Genomic DNA, 17,285 nt, shown 5'->3' with positions numbered 1-17,285 from the left:
GAGTTCCATGGACAGATGAGCCCGGAGGGCTATAGTGCATAGGGTTGCAGAGAGTCGGACACGACTGAGCAAGCAGGGCATTCACTTTCAGGGTGGAATCAGAGGAATGGGAGGAATGTAAGGGAGGAACAGATAAATAAGCACGTCTCCTGCATCCACTACTGTGTTCTCACCAACTTCTAGCAAGTGTTATCTCATATAATACTCAGAATCAATACAAGTATATAATCTATGTGATTGTGCCCATTACAAGTTTTAAGAGCTTAAGTAATTTCCCTCAGGTCACAGAGCTCATCAATACCAGAGCAAAAAATTCACATCCAGCTGCATAAATTCCATTCTGCTTTACTCCATGTGAGCAAGGAAAGACTTTGGGGATTTGTAGATTAGCACTGTGGGGTAGGACAGCATCAGTACTAGAAGTCAGTTATGTTAATATCAGGCAGTTCCTAGACCTTAATGCCTTCGATTTTCTTTTCCTCTGCCACACTCTTTATTTTTATTCCAAGAATCAAGTAATCCAAGAAATCGTAATCCAATGTTAATGAGATGTGCATGGAATTCACAAAAATAGCTAAGTATTATTTTCTTTTTCTTTCTTTCTTAAGGCTATTTTTGAGTGGTGGGCGAGAATGGCTTTAGGCAACAGCTTCCCAGTTTTTTTGACTTTTGAAAGATGAACTGGAGAAAGTAGGTGAAAACAGAAGTTGACAGCTTTGCAGGAAAGGTTTTTCTAAAATATCTACCACCTGCTTAGGATATGAATAGGGAAGTTCACACTCATCGTTGCTTGCCAGCCTACTTGCCCACTAGAAGGAAATGTAGTATTTCCTTTTTATTTTCAGACTCTTGCCACTTCTCCAGATTTTCTAGGAACATTAGATATTTACTCAGATCAAGGTGAGTCAGTCCTTTTCTAGACGTCAAGCCCAGAAAAAAGGCTGGGTTCTGAGCGCCGGCTTCTCACAGATACACAGTGGTGCTATTGGAGAGCAGCCTTGCAGAGCCCTGTGGTGGGTTTTCCTGTCTGCAGTAAAGTGCTTACTGGTCCAGATTCTTGTCCAGGCTGAAAATATCACTTTGTCTCCAAAGTGATGGTTTTTTAAAAATTGTGTCCACAAGCCCAGGCATTTTTACCCACCTCACTTCACTCTACCTGAACAAATAGCATGCATATGCATACTAGCTTGTGCTTCCTTTCCCTAAAGGCAATTTTATTTTTGGTATCTGTCACCTTTCCCTGGACCTCTGATAGAATCTCACCGAGCAGTGGTGGAGTCCTCTTGTTACTTCTCTCCCAGAAGACCCACCCTGTACCTCGTATATAACTTGATCCCTATTTCTCAGTGAGTGACTTTGTATACAGTTGGTCTCTAGAAGTAACAGTTCTGGTGCAATAATACGAAATTCTGCTCCTGATTCTCCTTGTTCCCGAGCTATCACCTAGATTTACATAATTCAGGGATCCCAGAAGGTGTTTTTTCCTAAGTAATTTGTTTGTTCATATCTAAACAGAAGAATGGTTTAGCATAACTTTAAAATCCATCCCTTCAACATATACCCTGTTTGATGTCTTAACAGGTGCCTTATAGCTGATATCTTATATGACACCTTGAAAAAAAGGTTGAGGTTTGCAGTCTGAGAGAAACTGGGCTTTGAAGGCTGGCTCCCAGTCATCACTTGTGTGACCAGGTTATTGCTGTCTCAAACTAGGATTCTTTTTCTTGCCTCCTGCCTCTGCCCCCAACCTCCAGGATGCAGATTGATTTCAGATTGATTCGTTGAAATCACTGCTCTGTGTAATAGGCCTTTTAAAAAAAATCCCTTCTTGTCTATTCCAACTTTTCTGTATTGATCATGCATTCATTTTGTATTTTAGAGAAAAAAATAAAACAAGGAATGCATAAATGAAACATGATGGCATGCATGCATGCATGCTTGGTTGCTTCTGACTCTTTGCAACCCACTGGACTATAGTCCACCAGGTTCCTATGTCCATGGGATTCTCCAGGCAAGAATACTGGAGTGGGCTGCTGTGCCCTCTTTCAGGGGATCTTCCCAACCTAGGGATCTAACCCAGGTCTCCTGAATCTCCTGCATTGCAAGCGGATCTTTATCCTTGAGCCACCAGGAAAGTCCAGTGGCATACCGTATAGCACTTAAAACTGAACAAACTAGATCTGTATGTACAGCAGCAAGGATAAACCTCCAAATCACTCGAAGGAGAGAGAAAAGCCTGGTGTACATGTATTCTATTTATGTTCAACTTCAGACACGCAAAGAGTAAAATAAGTTGAGATTTGAAGGATCCGGTAGATAGTTTTCCCTTCCCTACCAGAGTTCAGTGACCTCAGGTGGAGCGCCCCGTGTAGCTTCTGGAAAGACCCTTTGTTTGGATTGAGGCTGGGTGGGGGGGTTGCACTCCCCTTCGTCCCCTTTGATGGAATGGGGTGAAGGAAAGCTGAATCCCTGGCAAATTCTTTCTCTAAAAAAGCCCCAGTTCTTTGATCTCTTCATCCTTTGGAAGAATGGATTGTAAGCCCTTTCATAAAGCCTGAAGGTGAGTGATGGAGTCAGCTTGGCCACCTCTCCTCAAGTCTTGATCTAGAATGTCTGTGCTTGAGAATAGGGGTATTTAAGAGGCACTGATTTGTAAGTGGTCTTTGGTGGGGAGCAGGAGTGGATTTCTGCACAGACTCCAGGGTAGTAGCAGATGACATTGTTAACACATTTTCACACATAATTAAGGCCCCAGGGTTTCACAGTCAGGCCCCAAAGCTGTTCATTCAGGGCCTGGTTCTTCTCTGCTCAGCCCTGTACAGGGTACTCGGACATGAACAAGGCCAGGTTCCTGGCTGGGGGGGCTTCCGGGCTGGTTGGAATTACCTTCATAGTTGGTTCTCTGCCACTGTCTCCTGCAAACGAGCCAAGCGTCATCACGGCGGTGACTCACCAGGATGTGCTGCGTACTTCCCCACCTCGGGGCCTTTGCTGTGTGTGTCCCTGTCTGCAGTGACCTTTCTTCCTCCAGTGAACACACGCTCACCCCGCGGGCCAGGGAGTCTTCGCTGATTCCCAGGCCGCCACATCTCTCCCGTCCTCACCATCCCTCCTTCCTCTGTGCACCTCTAACCCTCTCCCGGCGGGCCTGGCATTGGCTTGAGCTGGGCATGTAGCTGGCTACCCCGTGGACTGGGAGCTTTGGGAGGGCACAGCTCTTGGCTCTTTCATTTCCGTGTTCACTGTGACGCCCACCGCAGTGACTGGCACCCCGTAGAGTGGAGGGCATCTAAGTGCGCTTCTCCATGAACTGCTCAGCCCCCAATGCATGAAGCTGCCTCTCCTCCTCCCTCGGGGGTCTCAGGAAGAGTGGCTGTCAGGATGTGTGTCAAGAGCATTGGGCAAGGCATCCTGAGGCCTGGATTTCCCTTCCTGAGCTTTCAGCCTCCTGGTCCTTGGGCTGTCGTCCCTCTCTGGGCCCAAGGCTCTGCTTCTCAGAAGGGGGCTCAGGGCTCAGTGCTCAGAATGTGTAAGAATCCGTTGCTGTTTGCTGTGCTTCTTTCAGATCTGACCTCCCCTGTCTGTCTGTCTGTCTCTCTCTCTCTCCCCTTGTCCTTCCTCTTAGGTGCGTAATAAACCAAGAGTTTACAGTAAAAGGACAGGAAAAGCCGAATGATGTGTTCTCCTCAGGAAAGTACCCGGTCCCCCAGGTAGCCAGCGGCTGCCTCAGGAACCCGGAGCCTCCCTGAGCTGTGGCTCCTGAGGCCTTCCAGTGTAGACCTGGTAACCCTCCTCAAGCCTTTGATGTGGCTTTGACAGGGCACGATACGCGAGCAGCCCGGATTCAGAGCTGCAGAAAGGCTTGCTGCTTGCCGCCACCAGCCCCAGGGATCAAACAGTGGTGGGGGTCAGTCGGGGAAATGGCGGAGAACCTGAACCTCAGCCATCACACCCGCCTGCTCCCCAAACTTCAGGTGGAGCCAACGTGTTTTACCGCCAAAGCTCTCCCAAAGAGGGAAATAGACGTGCCCTTTGGATCTGTGTGCGTCAGGAGAAGCCAGGTGATGTTCGAAGGAAGTCCCTGGAGAGACAACACATTGGATAGTCAGTCCCCGAATATTCAGAGGTGTCTGTGCTCTTATAAAGAACTGAGGAGTCCCCAGCTGGTTTATTCAAGTCTTCTTAGTAGAAATGAAGATGATAGCGGAGCCTGAAGATATGGTTCCTCCTGATGGCTTTCATTCGTTTATTCACTTACTTAGCAACGATTTGAAGACTGGTGCTATAGATAGCACTGTGCTGGCCCCAGGAGCACGTGGTTTTAGGCAGATAGATGATAGATATGTAGATATCGATATGGCTATAGATATGGCTGCAGAGGTGGGCATGGAGAGAGATAGAGATAATGACTGGACCCTTGCAAAGCTCAGAATCCGGTAACGGACACAGGCATTTATATCAACAGTGGCGCCGATAATTGTGGTAACTACCCAGGGTGAAAAGAGTGGTGAGCCACAAACCTACTAAATGGGGGACTTTTGATTTTTTTTTCTGAGCTCAGGCAAAGCTTCCTGCATAGAGTCATTTGAGAACTGAGCTTCAGTGAAAGGAGACCATCCTCCCCCCCGCTCCCCCCACCACACACACTGGTCTCAAATGAATTGCAATGTGGATTCTGGAGTCTGGTTGAGTTTCCATCTGTCTCCACAATAATAAAGTCAGTCGTTTGACACGGTCATCGAGGGACCCAGGCTCCTTCCTTCTCCCCTCCCATCTGCAGCTCTAGAATGTTGCTTTCAGTTTCAGGTGACAGGATGTCTGCTGCTCCTGTAGGCGTTATGACTGCTTTCAGGAGCCAAGAAAGGAAGGACCAGATGCCAAAGGGGGCATTTTCTTTCAAAGAGGTTACCCACAAGCCCCAGCCATTGGATTCTGCCCACGTCTCATTGGCCAGAGATGGATCTCACAGCTACTCCTAGTTGCAAGAGTGTCTGGGAGGAAGGGGAGGGTGGTGTTGGTGTGTGTGTTAAACTGGGCACTTTGCCTCTTTGAACCAAATCAGAGAAGACTGGGTGGTAAACTAGCCGTGTCTGCCTGAACTATAGCCAGTATTTATTTTTCTTTGGCCATATCTATGTCTTTTCCTCACTTTAGGCAACAGTGACCAGATTTTCTTTCTGGAAATGAATCTGCTTCCATGATGAGCATTCCTCTTTTCCTGCCTTCCTGAAACCAAAGGATGGTCCTTCAGGATTTTGCATCCTGAACAAAAGAGACAAAGATGGAAAAATAGTTGGAGTACATTCATCCCAAGGTATGGTCAAAACTGTTGGTTATTTCCCGCTGCCTAGAACCCTGGAATTGCCCACTTTCTGTTGTTTTCACACTTGGTTTTCTAGTCTTCTCTCAGATTCAGTAAGCTGAATTCCTGGAGCCTCTGTTCTTTCTTCCTGATGCCTTTTATTTGGTGCCCGCTTCTCCCTTGTACCTGTCCCCTCTTCTTTCCTCCCCGTTCCCCGCCAGCACCCGGCTCTTCACTTGAAGCCCAACCTAGTAGTCAGGGGCTCAACTCTTCTGCCCCAGGTGGCTGTCTCCCCAACCCCTCCCTCTAGAGTGCAGACTCCTTGAGGGCAGGGATAAGATCTAGTTCACTTTAGGATTTGACTTCTAGCACCTAATGTTGTGTACAGCGTGTGGGGTTTCTCAACGCACGGTTATGGTTTATAGGCCCAGCAAGGTACTGGGAACTATTGCAAAATTATTACAGAACAGACAAAGCAGAAGGAGAAGATCTTGGCAACGGATAGATTCCTAACACATCTTCAGACCGTTTCTCAGAATCCTGAGTCCTGGCTCCTGCAGCCTCCACATTTTTTACTGCACTGTCTTCCTCCTCTCCTTCCCCCCTCTTCCTTGCTGTCATCACACCTTTTCTTCATCATCCTCATCGTCCTCATCACTGTTAGCTCTTATTGTGTGTTTGTTAACACTACGTACCAGGCCTGTTACAAGTAATACCTAAGAGGATGAGCTTCTTGCCCAAGATGATCGCTAATTTCATAGCAAGGTTAGGACTCAAACTGAAGTCAGCTTGACCCCAAAGCTGTGTTCTTGACCCTTCCCTCTGTTAGTCACAGGGGTCTCTGGCAGAAGATAGGGAATTGCTCAAGCCATTCTCCACCTTAAAATGCCTCCACTGAACCCTGCAGTGCCCGCTGTGATGCTTGTAGACCCCTCCTCCTGCCGCCAGTGCTGCCCTCCAGCTCAGGGAGCCATCCTTCACACCCGCCGACCTGCCCCTGCTCCACCCCCTTCCCCCCAGGTTCTAGCGCTACCACTGCTTGGCACACCTAGCGTGCTCCACGCTTTTCCAGCCCCGCGTTCTCTCCAAATGAAATGCCCTCCCCAGTTCACTGTACCAATCAGAGTCTTCATTTAAGACCTCTGTCAAGTGGTGGGGACACGTGAAATCCTCCCGGGTCCCCACCCGCCCCGCTTCAGACCTTAACTCCTTCTCTAAACCTCCTCGGAACCTCTTACTGTCTTTTGGGGGTCTAAGAGAGCAGTCTAGGGTGGGGAGTGGGGAAGGCCTTTGTCTCCAGGCTTTGGAGACAGACATTCTCTGCGAAATCCCTTTTAAGCCTCTCACTAGCCTTATGAACAATTTCAGCAAGTTGCTTAGCCTTTCGAAGTCTCTCAATTTCTGTAAGAAGGAGATAAAAGTATACATTTTGGGAATATGAAACAGTGCTCATAAAATGACTTATGCCCCGGCCCTGTCTCCCGACCACCCCTTTTATTACATCTGCCACCCACCCTTTCTCTGAGTCAAAGATGCCAGGCAGCTGATAGGCCTGCCTCTCCATCATTTTTGGTGATCATCTTCATCATCTTTGGTGATCAGGCAGTCAGAAATGATACCCTTGGCAGTCATCGCTTCTTTCTGTCTAGTCTGCTAGGATATTCATGGACTCCTGATGTCTCAGTCCCCCAGTGGCTGTGAGCAGCACCCTAGACAGGAATAGCTGCCACATCAAGGATGGAAATTCTATCTCAACAGCCTTGCCACTGGTTTATGTGCGTAGGTCGGATAAAGGGCACTGTGGACTGGTGTGTGGAGAAGAGGAGGAGGTGTGAGTGCATTGAAGGAAAAGAGCTGGTTCCAGTCATGGAACTGCCCCCTACTGTGTGATTCCATCTCGTCTCTGTCTCTCTCTGGCCTCAGTTTCCCGTCTGTAATATCTGATACTGGGGCTCAGTCCCTCAGCAGTGTCTGCCTGGATCAACTCTTTAGTCTGGAAGACTGTTCCAGAGAAGTCAGCTTGGCTTCGGATACCCCGTGGTGTTGGGGAGGAGTGACTGTCGGTGGTGGGTCATCCTGAGCTAGAGGAGTCCAGGATGTGCGTGTGTGTATGCACACATGTACCGGGGGCTGCTCAGAGGATGTGTGACGTCAACCTAGAAACAGCTCCTGGGAATTCAGGACCACTTGGAATCCTTGAAGACACTCCAGACTGTCTTTGTAGATTATCCTAAAGTCAAGCAATTAGCATTTGCTGAGTACCTACTGTATACTCTATGATAAATGATAGGAGTTTTACATTTTGAGTTATATTTTTATAAGGATAGTTGAGTTATTCCTATATTCTTTCTCAGAGCTAAGTATCATCATTGGTCCAAACAGCCTTTCATTTTGTTTTTATTTTATTTATATTATTTTCCTCCTTGCACTGTTGGTTCCCTCTCCTAGTCTCTTCATACTCCATCATAAAGATATGTATATATTTTAAAAAATGTGTAGTGTTTATGGTGAATCTGTAAGCTCTTCATTTACATGTGTGATGCCATGATACATTTCTTATTCGGCTTCTTCTTCCTTCACTCAATATTTTATCTTGAGACCCTATCCACCTTGTAGGTGACTTTTCTAAATGCTACATAGTATCTCTAGGGACTCACTCCACTGAACCCTTCTATTCTGCTAGGGGTGGCAAGTGTACCATCTCTAATTCCCAGAATCAGTGAGTCAGGTTTTATCTGCTGTGTTACTCACTGCTTTTTTTTTTTTAACCTTTTAAAAAATTGGAATATAGATGCTTTACACTGTTGTATGAGTTTCTGCCGTACAACAAAGTGAGTCAGCTGTAGGTATACACATAGCCCCTCCGCCTTGAACCCCCCTCCCACCCTACCCCCGTCCCACCCCTCGAGGTCCTCACCGAGCCCCGAGCTGAGCTCCCTGTGTGATACAGAAGCTTCCCACTCGCGCGTCTGTGGTACACACGATAGTGTAGATGTATCAGCGCTCCTCTCTCAATTCTTCCCACCTTCCCTTTCCCCCCCCTACGTCCACATGTCCATTTTCCACGTCTGTGCCTCTCTTCCTGCCCTGCAAATAGCTTCAACAGTACCAGTTTTCTAGATTCCATATACATGCACTAATGTACAGTATTTGCTTTTCTGTTTCTGACTTACTTCCTTCTGAATGACAGGCTCCAGGTTCATCCACATCCCTACAATGGATTCAAGGCAGACACTTGCTGCTAATGGAGATAGTTTTAGGTGCTGCATAGTGTAACTATTAGTGACAGGGAATGACATACTATTTTACATCACGAAGATTCTATCAGTTTAGTGATAGCTCAAGTCATTACTAACCCCCTTTGCTCACTCAATTTTCCTTTTAAATAGATCAGGAGCAGGCCTCAGGCTAACGTGTTTGCAGGCAGCACACTCTGGCTGAAATTTAATTATGTTGGAAATTCAATTAAAAGGTAATTTAATAAAAACCTATCTATTTAAATGTTTCCATCTATTTTAAATAAACAACCTGTATTTCCACTTAAAGAAGTGACTTTCCATATATAAGAGAATCTCAATGTTGCTGATTATACACATATCATTGTTGTATATTCCATTAAGAAAGAAAAAAAAATTATACTGATTGACTGTCATACACTATTGAGTATAAACATGCTGCCTTTAAAGATGTTAAAATGTGAACAAACATATATCTGTTTTTGTTTCCTTTGACAAACAAGGGTAGTTATATAAAGAAGAGAGTTGATTTCATGGAAAAAAAAAGTAAATGAATGGCAATTCTCGAATTAAGTGAATTTGGTAAAAATGAAGATGCTCGTGCAGGAGTGACTGGAGTTTGGGAAACACTGAATGATCTCACCAGGTGGTCCTCAGACCAGCTTTGTGAGGAAGGCCTGGTTATTCCCTATCAGCAGACAGGGAGGTGTAGAGTAACTTTATATTCAGGAAAGTAGGTCAAAAATCCTCACCTCCAGGTACGAAGAGTCCATCACCTGTGACTTCATTTCGGGGTGGTGGCCCCTCCTTGCCCCTCCTTTTCGAGAGGCTTTGAAGAGTGCCTGGATCTCGGTTGTTTCCTCCCAATTTGAACCCTTCGAAACACTCGAATGCTTTTGGGTTAGTAACCACTGTCACTCCACCCCAAAAATGAAGCAGCGTGTTCTGGTATCTTTCTTCCAATGGCTACGTTACCAACAGAGAAGCCAAATGACGGTGAGTGAACATTTCTGACATTGAAGCACCCACTAAGGGATGTGTGTTGAGGACAGAGAACATTCTAGTAATGAGCAAAGTATGAGCAGGGAAAGCAGCAGCAGTTGTAATGCTTTGTTAGTTACAAGTTTTTTTCACTTTTTAAAAAATTTGATCCTTACCACCCTCATGAGTAGATATTATCCCCATTTTACAGGTGGAAAAACTGACAATGTTAATTTGCCCCAAATCACATGACTAATCACTGGTAGAAATGTAAGTGGATCTGTGAAGGAACTGCCTTTTCCTCTCTCTTTTTAAATTAATTGTCATTCTGGGATAGCTGTAGATTCACTACTGTTAGAAATAATGTAGACAAGTCCAAGAGATCTGGTGTGCTGTTGGATTTGTCTCTTTCCTCCATCGGTAACATTTTGAAAAACTGTCACACCATATCACAACCAGGGCGCAGGACATCGATGCAGTTAAGACATAGGGTCTGTCCAGGGGTCTTGTCCTTTTATATTCGCATCCACTTTCCTCTCCTGCACTGCATCCCATTCCCGACACCTGGTGATCACTGATCTGTTCTCCATTTCTGTAATTCTCTCATTTCCAAAATGCTGCATAAATGTCATCACGCAGTACGTAACCTTTAGAGGCAGTTTTTCCACTCAGCTTCACCCTCTGAAGATTCACCCAAGCTGTGTGGTGTGCCAACAGCTTGTTCCTCTTACCCTGACGAGTTGTTCTGTGGTTTGTCCGTCCAACTTTTTGTTAGGTTGTTTTCAGTTTTCAGCTATTACAAATAAGGCTTCTGTGAATAACCTTACACAGGTTTTTGCGTGAACCTAAAGGTTCATTTCTCTGGAATAAATGCCTAAGAATGTGATTACCGGTTTTGGGGGCAGTTGCATATTTTTCATAAGAAACTGCCAGACTGTTTTCCAGAATGGTTATGTTGCTTACGCCTCTCACCAGCCATGTATGTGACCCAGTTTCTCTTCATCTTTACTCACATTTGGTTTTGTCATTAATTTTTATTTTGGCCAATTTGACAGGCATGTAGTCGTATCCCACTGTGGTTTTCATTTACTTTTCCCTAATGGCTAATAATGTCAAACATCTTTTATGTGCTTGATTACCACCTGTATATCCTCTTTGTTGAAATTTGGCTGCTTTTTTCACCTAAGCATCCCTCCATTTCCCCCAATATTCTTTCTTTAAAAAAATTAAATTTTATATTGAGATAATTGTAGATTCATAACACTATGGCATTGTTGGAAATAATCCAGAGATCAATAATATGAACAACTAAAAAAGCAGACAAAAGATTTGAAAAGATATTGATCCAGAGAAAATATACAATGACCAGTAAGCACATGAAAAGCTGGGAAGCCTCACGAGCCATCAGGGGAACACAGGCTAAAACCACAGTGAGATTCCGTTTCACATCCACTAGAGTGGTTGTAATAAAAAGAGGGAGTGAGAAAATGACAAGTGTTGGCAAAGATATGGAGAAATTGGGAACTTCCCACACTGCTGACGGAAATGTAAAATGGTGGAGCTGTTTTAAGACAGTCTGGCAGTCTGTCAAAAGATTAAGCTTAAACACAGCAATTCCATTCCTAGGTGTATGTTTAAGAGAACTGAAAGCATATGTTCACCCAAAAACTCATACATAAATATTTATAGTAGCAATATTCATTACAGCCAGAAATGCAAACAACCCAATGTCCACCAACTGATGAACAGATAATAAAATGCAGTATATCCATACAATGGGATATTGTTCATCAAGAAAAAGAAATGAAATATTGATGCACGCTACAACAAATGTGTGAAAGAAGCCAGTCATGAAGGACCACCTATTGTATGATTTCAATTCTATGAAATACCCAAAACAGACCAATCTACAGAGACAGAAAGTACTAATCTACTAATCCTCGGGCTTTGGGGTAGGTGGGTATGGAAGAATGATAGATCAAAGATGCAGGGTTTCTTTTGGTGGATAATTAAAATGTTCTAAAACTGTGATGATGGATATGCAATTCTGTGAATATACTAAAAGCTGTTGAATTGTACAAGTTACATGAGCGAATTCTATGTTATATGATGCATACCTCTATAAACTTGTTTTGTTTTTTTTTAAGAAATAATAAGGGGATATTCTGTGTACCCTTTACCCAATTTCTCCCAATGGAATTAGTTTGCAAAACTATGGTATGAGAGACTATTGACCCCAGGATGTTGAAATTGATACAACCCACTCAGTTATTTAGATTTCCCCACATTTGCCTGTGCTTCTCTGTCTCTCTCATTCTCTCCGTCTCTGTGCCTGTGGGTATTGTTCTATATATTTTGATCATAAATACTGGTTTGTGATATTTGTGATAATATCATAGTCAAGACACTAAATGGAATATTGCCTCTCTTAAAGTTCTGTTCACTTTAGTTTCTGTCTAAGGAAGTGCTCCAAAGACCTTTCGTTTGCCCTCACTGTTAATAACCCAAAGCAGAGCAGAAACCCCCCATCCTTTGTCCCCAAGCATACCCCTTCTTATTGTCAAAGGGCAGAGGTCATAAAGGAGCATGAATTCCCACCCACACTGGAGAGACAGAAGGTTGGGATTGCAGGCACAATTCATCTAGATTCTAGAATCACCCACACTTCTGAATGAATAGGAAATTATCTTACCAAAAGGAGGAACATGAATTCTGGAAGGGGGATACGCCCCCATGTCTCCACTCCCGCTTTCTCCTCCCACCAATTTCGGAAGCGATCTCTAACTCCCAGGCCCGGTGGGTGACTTGTCAGCGCTTTCGGAGATCCGGTCTTTATTGGGTTGCTACTAGCAAACGCTCTCAGGGAGAGGACTGGCAATGATTCATCTGTGCTCATCCCTGTGTTTTCATCAGCCCTGCTTCTGTGAGAGGGGACAGCCCCGGTCGCTCTTCCACATCATCATGTTTGGTTTCTCTCAAAATGTTTGCTCAGAAAAAAGCCCAGAGTTTGGCCTGGGCTCATTCTGGGCTTCCAGGGGAATTCCCCATCCGCAGACTCCAGGCGTGTAGTTGCTAGAACATTCGCTCCTCACCTGGCAGGGCAGAAGGTGAAGCTGGCGCTAGCACAGAGGTTTTGAGGGGGGATCAAAGACAAGCGTACTGGGATCCCATCTTCCAGGACAAGAGATGAGGGAAGAAATAGCTGCTGTTCCTCTTTGTGTCCCCACTGTGATCCCACTGCCTTCACAGCAGTGGGTCCTATCACAGCTGACCACGTGCCAGCCTCAGCTCTACCTTCCATCTGGATCTTAGAATCCAGCCATGACTGGGCCACCTAATACTTCCCTAGTGCACTTCTGGTCTCTGCAACCCTCACCGTGGTCCCCGAACGCTGACTTTACCATCTGATCCCCACCTCTGCAAAACCTCAAACTCCAACAGTCACCACCCCAGGATCCCTGGGAAAACTTTGCTCTGTGACTGGCACATGGTATAATCTCCAAAAACAAGTACTACCACGAAGGATGATAATATCTTGATCATATCTTGATTAGTGGAGGAACTTTGTGAGACTAAAAGAAGCTCAGGGATGTGAAAAGACCTGTCCGAGGCCACATAGTGTATGAGCAATGAGAATTTGTAGTAACACATTTAAATGTCTCTCCTTTAACCATGGTTTCCTTGAAGTCTCCTACCTCTTTTAAGCCCATCCTCCCAGGTCCTGTCTTCCTTAGTAAGACCATGGCCTTGCAAACCAGAGGAAAAAAAGGTGATCAGCTGGCCCTCGAAGACCCAAGGTAGAGCTGGTGCTGCAGCTTGAGTCTGAAGCCCGTCCGCCTGCAGAGCTCCCTTTTCTTTGAGGGAGGTCAGTTTTTTCCTTGAGGCTTTCAAATGATTGGTTGAGGCACATCTACATTAAGGAGAACCATATATTTCCTCAAAGTTGACTGATTTAAAGGTTTATTGCTGTTCAGTCCCTCAGTTTTGCCTGATTCTTTGCGACCCCATGGACTGCAGCATGCCAGGCTTCCCTGTCCTTCACTACCTCCCGGAATTAGTTCAAACTCATGTCCATTGAGTCAATGATCCTGTGCTGACCTCAGCTAAAAAAATACCTCCACAGCAACATCCAGACATGCTTGATCAAATATCTGCGTATCATAACTTAGCTAAATTGACACACAGAATTAACCATCACACCAGCCAAGGCTTTTATGGACAGGAGACTAGGAGGGAAGGAGAGGGGCCTGAATCATCTGTGTCGGTATTTGACCAAGAAAACAGAAGTACTTTAGATAAATGAAAGAAACATCTAGAACAGAACGTTGTTCTGGTTTCTACTCTCTGGTTGGGGAGCTGCCAACAGAACTGCCTCACAGGATATCAGACAAACGTAAGGGCAGGCATCTGACAGTAAACTTAGCAGGCAGCATCTGGGAGGCCACGAGGCTTAGTCCTCTCAAGTTGCCTTCGGTTCCCGTGTGCTGTGGACAGCTAGGTGCTGGGGTCGGGGACTGGCTAGCAGATCCATCATAGCAGGACCAGGATCGTTCTGTGGAGAGCTGCAGAGATAACAAACCATCTGATCTGAGGCCCAGTGGACTCACAGCCAGACCTCAGAAAGGCGCAGAGGTGGTAGAGCTGAGTTACCAGACTTTGCCGAAGCAGAGGAAGAGAGAGAGAAACACACAGACCTCCAGCGGCACGTGTTTCATATTCGGTTCTAAGTGCCAGAAGGTCAGTCAGGAACGAGGAAGCTCAATGGTGTTTCTGCTGATACCAGCCTCCAACAGGCTTTGTGCCTCGGGGCTCCAGTGTTCCCCTTCCATCCTAAGGTTCCATAAGCCCCACCTAGGCGCCCTCCTGAAGAAGAATGGGGGATGGCAGGTTCAAACCATCGCTTTAGAGATTGGACCTTTCTCTTGTAGAGAAACTGAGAAGTTTCTAAAGCGTTTATTATTATTTCAATTATTGGTGCAAATTAAGTATAAATTATATAAAACTTAAAGTCCACATTTTTATCTGGCTCACTGGCTTGAAGATTAGATCTCTGGGTTCGTTAGAGAAAGCAACACATTTCAAAGCTGATGTTCACTCCAAGGTCAGCGTAGGCAAACTGAAGGAGGGACACGCCCATCACTCTTCCTTGCACAATGCATTGCTACACTTCCATTACTTTTATTTTGAGAAATAAAAATAAATATTGAAAGGTATAAAGAATAATATCACATGCATTACCACTATCCAGAGTAACAAATGCTAAGGCCTTGTCATATTTGTTTCTAGTTTTCTAGACACACGTGAAACACTACGGATGAAATTACAGTCCCCCTTTACCCTTATCCCTAGACCCGTTTTCTTCCTGTCTTCCCCAGAAGCAACCAGGTTCACGAGTTTGATGTGTGTTCTTGTCCACTGGAAAATACCTTTGTCTATACAAATGCACACATCCATGAAAAATACAAAATATTGTGTATGTGTATTAAAATACAACCAGATGGTACCCAACTGTATATATAATTCAATAACTGCATTTTTCACTCACTCTTAATGAGACTACATTCTAATGATTCTAGTTATTCAGCTGCCATGTTTTATTTACTTTCCCGTTGATAGGCATTTTGTTTTTTTCCTCACTTTAAAACGTGTAGCCAAATTTCAGTGGACATCTCTGTACGGTGGTCTGCCGTGACCTGTGGTTTCACTTTCTGCAGTTTCACTTTACCTGTGGTCAATGATGGCCCAAAAACTACTAAGTGGAAAATTCCAGAAATGAGCAATTTATGTATGTTTTTATTTGCTCGCCGTTCTGATGAAATCTCTCGCTGTCCTGCTCCATCCCAGCCAGGATATGACTCATCCCTTTGTCCAGCGTGTCTCTCCTATTAGTCACTTTGTAGACATATTCATTGTCAGATCAACTATTGTGGCGTCCCAGTACTTGCGTTCAAGTTGCCGTCATGGGCCCGAAGTGCAAGAGTCGTGACGCTGACAAGACGCCGTGTGTAAAGAGTTACGCATGGCCTCTGATTTCAGGCGTGCGCTGGGGGGCTTGGAACACACCTGCTGAAAGTAAGTGGGGCGTGGTATATGTGTCCGTCAACACACATGCCTCTCTCTCTATGTCATGCTTCCAGAAATGGACTCCTGGCTTTCTTGTATGCGGTTGTTCTCACACACGGGCCCCTCGATAACCTGGGCGTGTGTCTGTCTTTTCCTCAGGCGCTGAATTCCTTGAGGCTGTGGGCTGGCATCCCTGTACTGCCCACTCCTGGCGTAGAATGTTGAGATAAATGAACAGACACACGGATGAAGGAAACACTGCCCTGTTTTCCCAAGCTAGCTTCTTCCCTCACCCCGGCATGACGAGAGTAAAAGGAAGTCCCTGCCACGACTTGCAACATGTGTTACTCAAATGAGCTCTTTTAATTAATTACCGCAACTTTCTGAGACATAGCATTTTATAGGTGATAAAACGGAGGCTTAGAGACGTGACGTGAATTCCTGCCATCACAGTCAGTTGGGAGTGAAGGCAGGATTTGAACCCAGGTCTGTCCAGACCCCGAAGCTTGTGGCCCCGCCACCCTCTTCCTCTACCTCTCCAACACTGAGACTTGCTAATATGAAGCCGGTCTGATCCTTTGCCTTCATCAGCATGGCATCAGCTGACAGTTCTCTCCACCTCAACAAAATCTTTTTTTTTTCCCTCAGAGCCTGGGGAACTCACCTTCATTAATTATCCCACAGCTTTGACTAATGAACCTACATCTTTCTCTCTTGGGCCTTGGGTATACATATTAGGATTTAAAATGTGAGCAAGATGCTTTGGTATCAGTGAGGCAGACCCTGTCATTTCCATAATAATGGGAAAGCTAGACCGAGGAGCCGAGGGCACAGGCTGCAAGTGACGTAGTGAATCAGAAGCCAGGCAGGCTAAAGTCAATACCAGTCTCCTGCGTGTAGGTCCAGAGCCCTTTGATCTGACTTTTGGCTCTCCTCTGACGGGGGGAGAGCGGGTGGTGAATGGCTTTACAGTCTCACTGATCTTAGGGCCGAAGCAGACGGGCACGGGGAAAGGCCTGGCAGCAGTAGCGGATACCACAGAAGCCGGGGAACACGCCTGCAGGAAAGTCCAACTTGTAAGTGCCAGGTGCACACGCTGAGTCCTCTGGACTCAGGTCAGAGGGGAAAGCTGTCTTGACGGCACAAGACTGCACTGGCCAGGGGCTGGCTCACTGTCACGACAGACACCATGACACCAGGTGGAAAATGCTGTTCCGATTTGCGGCTCGATCATATCATGGCCTGATGCTCCTGCTGGGTGGGCTTGGTCTCTGCTCTCTGGGGTTTTTGGGGGAGTCAGGCTCCTTCATCTGCAGATTCTTCCGTCTCCCACCCCCAGCCTGCAATGTCAGTGTCCAAGGTGAGCAGAGGGAGCTGTGAGTCCCGGCCAGTTAGGGGCAAAGCAGGGCTGGAGGAGGTGTTGCTGGCCAAGGGCTAGTATTTCAACCACACCGGCCTGCCTCTCAGTGCCCTTGATCCTGTTCACTCCTCTCAGGAATGGGGACCACGCAGCCTGTTCTTCCCACCTGCAGCCCTGAGATTTCAAGCCCGGGAATAAGTTTTATAAACGGGCATGTGCCCTGAATATGGAAGCATGGCTGTGGTTTCTTCTCCAAGTGACAGAGAACTCAGCAGCCTGTCCACCCTGACCTGGAACCTCTTTACTTCAGACCCTGAAAGGAGATCTGAGAAACCTCACTCAT

The 17,285-nt window shown here is 45.8% G+C and overlaps 1 long non-coding RNA gene across 1 annotated transcript in view; it reads left to right on the top strand.

Annotated features, from left to right (window-relative positions):
* The window catches only part of LOC122710238, a 29,527-nt gene that overhangs the window by 2,730 nt on the left and 9,512 nt on the right, over nucleotides 1-17,285 (top strand). The window contains exon 2 of the long non-coding RNA XR_006345859.1: nucleotides 5,155-5,314. This is a non-coding gene — a long non-coding RNA (uncharacterized LOC122710238). The remainder of the gene's footprint in view (nucleotides 1-5,154; nucleotides 5,315-17,285) is intronic.

This window comes from Cervus elaphus, chromosome 16 (genome assembly GCF_910594005.1).
Source record: "Cervus elaphus chromosome 16, mCerEla1.1, whole genome shotgun sequence".
Lineage (NCBI taxonomy): Eukaryota > Metazoa > Chordata > Mammalia > Artiodactyla > Cervidae > Cervus > Cervus elaphus.
The sequence above is the reverse complement of the archived record's forward strand: the minus strand, read 5'-3'. Positions and strand labels throughout refer to the sequence as shown.